We start from the raw sequence: 10,652 nt of genomic DNA, 5'->3' as shown, positions 1-10,652 counted from the left end.
ACTGGCCCTGGATTCAGGAAGACCTGAGTTCAAATGCGGTTTAGGACGCTGCACACTTCACCAGCTGTGTCACCCCGGGCAAGTCACTTAACCCTCATTCTTTGTAGAAAAAAAAAGTCAAAGGAACAACAACCACACCAACAAAGAAAACCCTTCCAATTATTTAGATGTTGAAGTGGCTTTGGGGCCTGTGCAAAACTGATTGCTTCTCCCCCTTGTAACTACTACTCTGTCTACCCTGGAAAATCAATGAGATAGAGAAGAGCCATCCAGCTTCTCCTTCTGAGCAGCAGGGACTGTGGTCATGTGACAGGGACCAACAAGAAGACTGGTGTTCACATGGAGATTTGGGGGAGAAAGGTGGAGTGTTGGAATTGGAAAAGAATTCAGAGGGAGTCAGAGCTTGCTCAGAGGAGGGCTCAGCTGAGGAGGCATGAGTGGGGGAGGGGAGGATAGAAGCTGCTTGCTGGCCCCTGATGAGGATTCCAAGCCTGTTCATCAGCTCCAGACAGACCAAGACCTTCACTGTCTGGGTGTTTACAGGTCAGGATTAGTGTCAGATCCCTCAGTGTTTGAAAATTAAATGACCCGAACATGGGCCACAATGGCTGAACTCCTAATAAGGTAGAGTAAGGTTTTTGCCACCTAAAACACAGTTTGATAAGCTTTCTCTTGGTCAGCTCTGGTTTCACTTCTAATTTACCCTCATCTAAGACATGAGTGGCTTTTCTAAGGGAGACCCCTGAAGAATCAAGTAGGGTTTGGCATTTTTAAACCCCATATTGTAATTCAGAAGTTGCCTTACTAAACCAAAAAAAGAAATAAAAATAAAAAATGCACCTAAGCAAAGCCCTAATATGATCTTATAAAATTATAGCCTAAAATTCTCTCAAATAAATTTTTTTAATCTCTGTCTAATTGACCAGATTAAAGTTCTAGAAAGGAAAGCAGGTACTTAGGGAAGAAAAAAAAAGGCCAGAACAAACACCTGGAGACTTAAAGAGATAGGCACATAAACATCAGTGAAAACAGGTAAAACATACAATCATAGAATTTCTTCCCCAGCTTGCTTGAAGAAAAGATCAGAACATTTCAGGGTCTACAATGCCCTTTGTGGTTGCCAGCTGTGTCCTTTGAAATTATATCCGGGCGCCTATTTCTGTCCCAAGTTTTAGGGAACTTAGCTGGTGTTTCTCATATATTGCTACTTATAAATTTGAGCCTTTAGCATCAGTTTGGGGCATTAAGCATTTGTTAAAGCATATTAAATATTAGTAAAGAGAGAGCACCTGGCTCTGAAAGTTCTGAAGCTCTTAGGATAGAGGAGAGAGAGAGAGAGGAAGGTGCCTGGCTGCTTCTTTCAGCATCCCAGGCCAAGAGAGAGTAAGTTAGTTCCCTGCTGTCCAGGGGAGAGGCAGCCCTTACACACTGCTTCAAGCTATTTGGCTAACATCATTCACATCTATTGGTTTACTGGACTTGAGGGTGATCAAAGTCCAGAGGACAGACCCTCTGGAGGGAAAAGCTTTCAGGTAGGTGTAGTTTTAATCTCTATTGTCTGTATTCAGTGTCTTAGGTCCAACTTTACTGACTCTGGGCTGGCTCTCAAAGAGATCAGGCAAGGCTCCAGAGTTAGGCCCTCCAGTGGTGGCCTCTGGGAGCCCCAAAACCCATTATTTTCTCTCACCTCATTCTTTGAGTCAACTGGGCTCTGCTTGAAGACTTCTAGTGATGGAAAAGTCACCCCCTCCAAGAGCAAATATTCCAATATACTCTAGATGTTGTCTAACCAAGGCAAGATATGCTAGGGCCTTCACCTCATTCATTAGGAACAGTACATTTCTGTTAATGAAGTTTACAGTTTTCTGTGCTTGCTACACACACTGTGGAGTTTTTAATTGGCTCCAATTCCCAACTCTTTTCAGAAAGTATGCAATACCTACAATTTCAACACTAATCCCAACTGCTGTATTAAAGTCAGTACTCTGTTCCTTCCTAATTCTGTTACTTTCATTGACTAGGAAGTTTGAAGGAAAACATCTTTCAACAGTTTCTGTGTCAAAGGAGATCTGTCACAGATTTCAGGCACAATAGTCAAGACTAATGATAAGTCAGTCTTTTTAAAAGGTTGAAAGGGGAATGGGATTTATAGGTAGAAAAAATTGTATAGCTGCTCTTTTTGTGGTAATAAAGATCTAGAAACTGAAGGGGTGGCCATCATTTGGAGAATGGCTGAACGATGAATGGAATGGAATCTGATTGTGTTAATGGATGGTTTCAGAGAAACCTGGGAATGCTTGTATGAACTCTAATGTAGAGTGAAATGAGCAGAACCAGCAAAACAATTTATACCATAACATTATGAAAATGAATGATTTTGAAACAGTTGAGAACTCTGATCAGCAAAAGAGTAAATCATGATGCTAGAAGATTGATAATGAAGATGATTTTGTTTGAATAAGTATGTTTATCATAAGCATTTTCTTTTGTTAATGTGTGGGTGATGGAGTAGGTAGGAGGAAGAGAAAATAAATATTTTTAAATTGAAAGCTTATTTTTTTTAAATAAAAAGGCCAATAGCTTAGGCAGTCTTGAACCACAAAATTTAAAAGTCTGCAACATCTTTCTAGCATTCCTGAGATTAATTACCAAAGCACCACTGATTACTTTGTTTAAACATTGACATCCTGTTTTATCTATTCTGCCAAATAAGTAAATATATTAACTTTAAAAAATAAATATATAAATAAATGCTATTATATACAGGATTAATGAGAATAATGGGACTTCAGGCTGGACATATATTTATACACACACACACACACACACACACACACACACACACACACACACGGGATTTATACCAAGAATGCAGGGCTGGTTCAACATTAGGAAAACTATCAATATAATCAACCACATCAATAAGAAAACTAACCAAAATCATATGATTATCTCAAAAGATGCAGAGAAAGCTTTTGACAAAATACAGCACCCATTCCTAATAAAAACACTAGAGAACATAGGAATAGGTGGTGCTTTCCTTAAAATAAAAAGCAGCATCTACCTAAAACCATCAGCAAGCATTATATGTAATAGAGATAAGTTAGAGGCCTTTCCAATAAGATCAAGGGTAAAACAGGGTTGTCCATTATCACCCCTCTTATTTAATATTGTGCTCAAAATGTTAGCTTTAGCCATAAGAGAAGAAAAAGGAATTAAGGGAATTGAAATAGGCAAGGAAGAAATAAAACTATCACTCTTTGCAGATGATATGATGGTATACTTAGAGAATCCTAGAGAATCAACTAAAAAATTACTTGAAACAATTAACAACTTTAGCAAAGTTGCAGGATATAAAAAAATCCACATAAAGCATCAGCATTTCTATACATGACCATCCAAGTCCAGCAGGAAGAGATAGAAAGAGAAATTCCATTTAAAACAATGGTAGACAATATAAAATACCAGGGAGTCTACTTGCCAAGACAAACCCAGGAACTCCATGAACACAATTACAAAATGCTTTTCACACAAATCAAATCATAGCTCAATAATTGGAAAAATATCAATTGCTCATGGATAGGCTGAGCTAATATAAGAAAAATGACAATTCTACCTAAAATAATTTACCTATTCAGTGCCATACCTATCAGATTATGTAAAAATTATTTTATAGAGCTAGAAAAAATAACAACAAAATTCATCTGGCAAAACAAAAGGTCAGGAATATCAAGGGAACTGATGAAAAAAAATGTACAGGAAGGTGGGCTAGCTGTACCAAATCTGACGCTTTACTATAAAGCAGTAGTCATCAAAACTATTTGGTACTGGCTAAGAAATAGAGTGGTGGATCAATGGAATAGGTTAGGCACAGAAGACACAGTAGTAAATGACACTAGTAATGTACTGTTTGATAAACCCAAAGACTCCAGCTTCTGGGATAGGAACTCAGTATTTGACAAAAACTGCTGGGAAAACTGGAGGATAGTATGGCAGAAACTAGGCATAGACCAACGTCTTATACCTTATGCTAAAATAATGTCAAAATGGGTACATGATTGAGATATAAAAGGTGATTCCATGGGTTAATTAGGAGAGGAATGTGTAATTTGAAATTCTAAATATGGGTTCTAACCTGTCCCCCCAGTTTTGGGGGGAAACTGACTAAAATCACTCATAAACGAGTTTAGGTTTTTTTAAGGGTTTATTGAAAGATAGTAAAAGAAAGAGAAAGCTTGAGAACAGATTTCTTATAGCCTGGAAATCCTTGCCTTCCTAAACCTCTCACTTCTGAAGTTCCCTGCCACCAAGCCAATGTCTCCCACCAAAAGAGTGAAGAACTCTCTCCCCAGCATCTGCTTCCTCCTTCATCTTCCCCTCCCAGAAATGGGAGGTTCTTCAAGCTGATTGGCTAGCGTCGTTCAAATACATTGGTTTACTGGACCCAAAGATGGTCTGGATGTAAAGTTCAACATTTTTAGCTTCTGAGAACAATACCTTCTTAAGTACCAGCCAGAGGTGCTTACAATCTAGTAAGCCAGTCAGCAGTCAGTCACTCTTCCCCAATTCAATCAGTTTAGATCAATCTCCAGGTGGACGCCTGAGTATCTGTTAAATCTCATCTATCCCATTCCATTATCTTGACACAGGAAGGAATAGTTTACCTCTCAGATTTATGGAAAGGAGAACAGTTTATGACCCAACAAGAGATAGAGAATATTATGAAATGCAAAATGGATGATTTGGATTTCACTAAATTAGAAAGCTTTTGTATGACCAGAAGCAATGCATCCAAAATTAGAAGGGAGGCAGAAAGCTGGGAAACCATTTTCGTAGTCAGTATTTCTGATAAAGGCCTCATTTCTAAAATATATCAAGAACTAAATCAAATTTATAAGAATCCAAGTCACACCCCAATTGAGAAATGGTCAAAGGATAGGAACAGGCAGTTTTCTGATGAAGAAATCAAAGCTATTGCCATAGGAAAAAAGGCTCTAAATCACTATTGATTAGAGAAATCCAAATTAAAACAACTCTGAGGTACCACCTGATTCCTATCAGATTGGCTAATATGACAAAAAAGGAAACTAATAAATATTGGAGAAGCTGTGAAAAAATTGGAACACTGATTCATTGTAGGTGGAGCTGTGAACTGATCCAACCATTCTGGAGAGCAATTTGGAACTTTGCCCAAAGGGTTATAAAGCTGTATATACCCTTTGATCCAGCAATACCACTATAAGTTATTTTTCTCAAAGAGATCAAAAAAAGGGAAAAGCACCCACATGTACAAAAATATTTATAGCTGCTCTTTTTGGTGGTGACAAGGAATTGGAAATTGAGGGGCTGCCCATCGGTTTGGGAATGGCTGAGCAAGTTGTGGTATATGAATGTAATGGAATGCTATTATGCTGTAAGAAATGATAAGCAGGAATACTTCAGAGAAAACTGGAAGGACTTACATGAACTGATGCTGAGTGAGATGAGCAGAACCAGGAAAACATAGTGCATGGTACCAACAACATTTTGTGCTGATCAACTGTGATAGACTAGTGGGGTCAAGTTACTGCCCTGCCTGATGGGACTTACGTGTAAACAACCCCCTATTTGGTTGTTCCAACTGGGATTTTCCATTTCTGGTAGGGAGCCAATGGCCACATTTAATTTCCTTTTGACCCCTGGCCACGCCAGTATTTAACAAACTTTGGAGAACCTCAAGGATGGCCCAGAGGTTCCCATTACCAGAGACTTTGGATTGCCTACTGATTCTCCTATTTGGGAGCCCTTGGACTGCCTTTTCTATGTGGTAAACCTCACTTTTTCCCTCATTAACTCCTATGTCCACACTCAGAACCTAACAGACCCTTATTGCTGGTTCTGTCATCCTCTGAGGAAGGGGATATTCTCAGCCTATATTTACCCAGGGAATAACACCTCCCTGGTCAAAGTCAATTCTTCCCTGGTAATCCCACACTTAATGAAGATTTACAGGAAACTTTCAGTCACCCCTATCGTGTTTGAGTCAAGGAAGTGTGCCCCCTCAAGCTCCCTCCCAGTTTGTGGCGACATTACCTGAGAATGCTTCCCGTCCAGGAACCCTCTGGTTCCCCAGTGTCACCTTTCCTGCCTTGTCCCAGAAGCCTCTGTTTGTACTGAGCTCAGATTTCAAGTATCTCTCCTCCACTCTCCCAGGGATAGACGGGAACTCGAGATGCTGGTGGGTGTGGGGTTGGTTGCTGCCCTAGCCACTGGGATAACCAGTACCTCCTACTCCCTCTATACATATGCCCAATTATCCAAAGAACTGAGCAAAGTATTGTAGGAGGTGGCCACGGCTCTATCTACTCTCCAGAGCCAAATTAATTCCCTGGAACAGGTTGTACTTCAGAACAGGAGGGCTCGGGATCTCCTGACCTCTGAGAAGGGAGGGACGTCCCTCTTCCTCAATGAAGAGTGTTCTTATTACATTACTCAATGAGGGATAATTGAACAAAAAGTACAGAAGCTCTGAGATCATGCACAGGCTAGGCTGATGAGATCCCAACCCCTGCTTTTTTTCTCTTCTCCTGTATGGACATGGTTAACCCAATCTTGAGCCCCTTAGCTATTATCCTCCTCCTTGCCCTGTTTGGCCCCTGTGTATACCGTGCCCTATCCCAGTTAATCCAGGAATCCGTGATAAGATCTACCAGGGTCCATCTCTTTGCTTTGTACTCTTATCCACCTTTGTGGGACCTAGGAGATTACAGCCCAGAGCATGCCCCCTCTGACAGACAATGCTTTCGACTCATCAGTGATAGCATCAACAGGTGGGAATGATGTGGAAAATCATGTAGGCTCTGTCCTTGCCTGTCTCAGACAAGCCCTGGCCTTGCTGTGTTCCAGCTACAGCTACAGGCCTGTCTCTCCTTTGTCCTTTCTATGGTACATTGTTTGATACATTTGTATGTATCTTGCATTCCTGTAATGATAACTATACCACTAATCATCCTTTGTAAGGAAGTCACTGACCTCATCCTTGTTTGATACGAGTGTATGTATCTTGCTGACTATAACACTCCTACTCCTTTTTGTATATAAGCAAGTGGACTACAAGACTCAGAACCCATTGTTGGAGGTCTGACCCCTGTGGAACCGCACATAAAAAAGTCCCTCTCTCTCTCTCTTCACCTCCAGTTCCTGGCTGAGTATTTTCTGTGTCTATGGTGCCATAACACCATTACATACAAATAGGTTTAGTTATGTATGTATGTATGTATGTATATGTATGTATGTGTATATATACACATATACATATATATATGTGTGTTTTTATGTGTGTATGTACATGTAAAATTATTCTATATATGCTTTAATTTATCAGTTCTTTCTCTGGATGCAGATAACATCTTTTATCAAATGTCCTTTATTTTTAATTTGTATAAATATATAAATTATAATAATCCATATAATAGCCAAAATGACTTAGTCTCTCAAACATGTTCTTAAAACAGTCTTGCTGTTACTATATACAATGTCCTCTTGATTCTGCTTTCTTTTCTCTTCATCATTTTGTGCAAGGCTTTCCATGCCTTTCTAATACCATTGGGCTCATGATTTCTTATAGCCGTGAAGGCCAAAATTTGATATACAGAGTGATATTTGTGTGACTTGCCTTAATATTGGGGTCCTGGAAATATGAGGGACATTTTAGGTTCACCCTGCCCTCTGAACTGCCCTTTGTAGATATTTCTCCCAGACCAATAAGAAAGGCGCCTCTAAGCTTTAGTTCACAAAAGGATCAGACTTTATTACTTGGGAATTAATTAAACAACAAAGGTGAAACTAATAAAAATCAAAGATAAGCAAATGGGAAAATAGAAATACAGATATATACTCTTAACTCTAAACTTAACCTATTCAATACCCAGACCGTTTCCAATTAAGCTAGTTCAAAGGAATTTAGGGTTTTCTGTAATTAACTCACCAACACCAGCCGCCCAAGACCAAGCACGAACGCGCGCCACCACCATGCGCCACCACCACAAGGGGAAAAAAATGGAGAGACCACGTTCCAGAAAATGCCTATTATTCAGGAAGCAGCCTCCACCTCCCTTCAGGGAGAGTTCAATCTTTCCTCCCCCAAAGGGGAGGTCCTTCAAAATCTGCCTAGGGAGAGTTCTCCTTCTGACCTCAGTAGCATACATAAACTCAGGGTGGACCAGGTGTGGCCCCTCCCAAATGAGTCAGCTAAAAACGGCAATATTAATTTTTACCACATTCCCCCCCATTGTTTCTTCAGAAAACCCACATGGGTTTGCTTGATGAAACAGCCATAAATAACAGAATATAAAACCCTATGCCAGCAAACAATATGAGGGCGGTCTCTCATAAACCCACACTTTGACACTGGCCTGCAGAGGGAGGGCCAATGAAGAGAGTACATGTTACAGATGATGTATATAATAACAGAAGAAAAAAAAAGAAAAACAACAAAACAAAACTGTTCATTTAAAGTCTCTGAGCTTTTGTCCTCTTGGAGTGGTAAGATGTTATCAGGAGAAGTGGACCCAGTCTGGACTCTGGTCTGGACTCTTGTCTGGACTCTGGTCTGGAAAGCTGGATTCCCTTCTTTAGCTGATGAACTGCTGGATTTTTACTAAACCTTAGCATAGCATTCACAATGATCAAATTAAAGAGTGAGAGTTCTTCAAAATATAACTCATGCTCAGACTCAATATAGATATAGATAATATAGAGATATCATATTGCCTTCCATTCCATTCCCCTCCTTTATATAATACAGGGTTGAGGTAGTTATGCAATCTATAACACTTCTTACCATCATGTGTCTGGATCAAAGCCAAATTTAGTCATGTGTCCATGACACCTGAAAATGTCATGGCAAGGTTACCATACCACATCTCATGGTTCTAAGACATCCATAGCACAGCAGTATTCCATCACAACCATATGCCACAACTTATTTCGCCTTTCCCCAATTGATGGGGATCCCTGAAATTTCCAGTTCTTTGCTACTACAAAGAAAGATGCTGTATGCATCCCATTCACATTCAAAATCATAATTACTATTCATAAATTTCCCTGTATCTCATTTTTACTCACTATTTTTTTCTCAGCCTCTCTTTTTACTCTATCCCTGTGACTCTAAATTCTTCCCCACCCTCCCATCCCCCACTTCAAACACCCCTATAAGAATCTCACTTCAACCATCGCTATAAGAATTCCCCACATCAACTGCCCCTATAAGAATCCCTCAATCACCCTCCACTCTCAATGCACACACCCCTCTAAGAGTCCCTACCCCTTGCCCCCCAGTTTTCTTTCTACATTTTCAGAAGACTTCTATATCCTTCCAGATGTACACATTTTTTCTTCAACCCAGATGAGAGTAGGTTTCCAAACATATCAGCCCTTCACCCCACCTGATTCCTCTGTATTAGTTTTTCCTTTCATCTCTATTTTAATAATATAACTTCTCTCTTTCACCTTTTCCTATCCAATTTTGTTTTTTAGAATCATCCCATCATATACAATTCCAGCCCTCTCCCTTCTTTCAAACTACCTCAGTGATGACAGTTGGCATTCTGCAAAGATGGCAGATGAAAAGAATGTTCAGGCTCATCAGATGTCTTCCACAAACTGACAGAAAATTGGCATGAAATGAATGTAGAGCAGCACAGGACTTAAGTAGCTGTAATCCTAAAACAACTTGAAAGGACCTCAGAAAAGACAGGACCTCCAAGAGCTGAGGGTTGACCTGAGTGAAGTGTAGACATCTTCAGTAGAACTCCATTGAACCAACCAACAGTGAGCCCTGAGGGAAGCAGAGGAAACCTGGGGAAATTTCACCTCAACTTTCACTTCATTTGCAGCCTCAAGAAATCTCACCTCAGGAACTTCTACCACACCAACTTTCATCTAAAGGACAACTGGCACTGAGTGGGAGAAGACTCAAGGACCTCCTGCTGTTTCAGGAAGTCAGGCCTGGTGATGCAGACCAAACATGCTCCAAAATCTGGGACTTTGGCTGTGATCCAGGAGGAATGAGCACAAGCCTAGTGAGTGCAGTAGGACAGGAAACAAGAACATTTTCAGGTCAGTGTGGCTGGGGCTTAGGGAAGAAAGAGAGGTTGAATCCACAGACAAAATTCAGAAAATAATAGTCAGGAGGACCTGAGGCCTGGGACAACATGACCCAAAAGTCAGGATTAAAACCTGATAATGATATTAAGTTGCTAAAAATAAAATAAGACAAATAAAAAAATAGAAACAATTGAAGGAAAGAGAACCTGACTGTTGGTAGCTACTTTGATGTAAAAGAAGATCTGGGTTCATATTCAGAGGAATAATGAGATTTTTTAAAAGCCACTCCTGCCCTAAAAAGTAACTTCATTTTTTTACAAGCCCAAAAAGAAATCGTGGAAGAACTTAAAAAGGAACTAAAAAATCAAATAAGAGAGAATGAAGAAAATAGAAAGATAGATAGATAGATAGATAGATAGATAGAAGCAATTCAAGAAAACAAGATAATTAACAAATTTAAATAAGGTGCAAAATTATAAGAAAATAAAAAGGAATTCAAAAATCAAATAAGAGAGAACAAGGAAAAATTAGAAAAATGAAACAATTCATGAAAAGTAGGAAAAGAG

This window comes from Dromiciops gliroides, chromosome 5 (assembly GCF_019393635.1).
Source record: "Dromiciops gliroides isolate mDroGli1 chromosome 5, mDroGli1.pri, whole genome shotgun sequence".
Classification (NCBI taxonomy): domain Eukaryota; kingdom Metazoa; phylum Chordata; class Mammalia; order Microbiotheria; family Microbiotheriidae; genus Dromiciops; species Dromiciops gliroides.
This window is presented reverse-complemented; position numbering follows the sequence as displayed.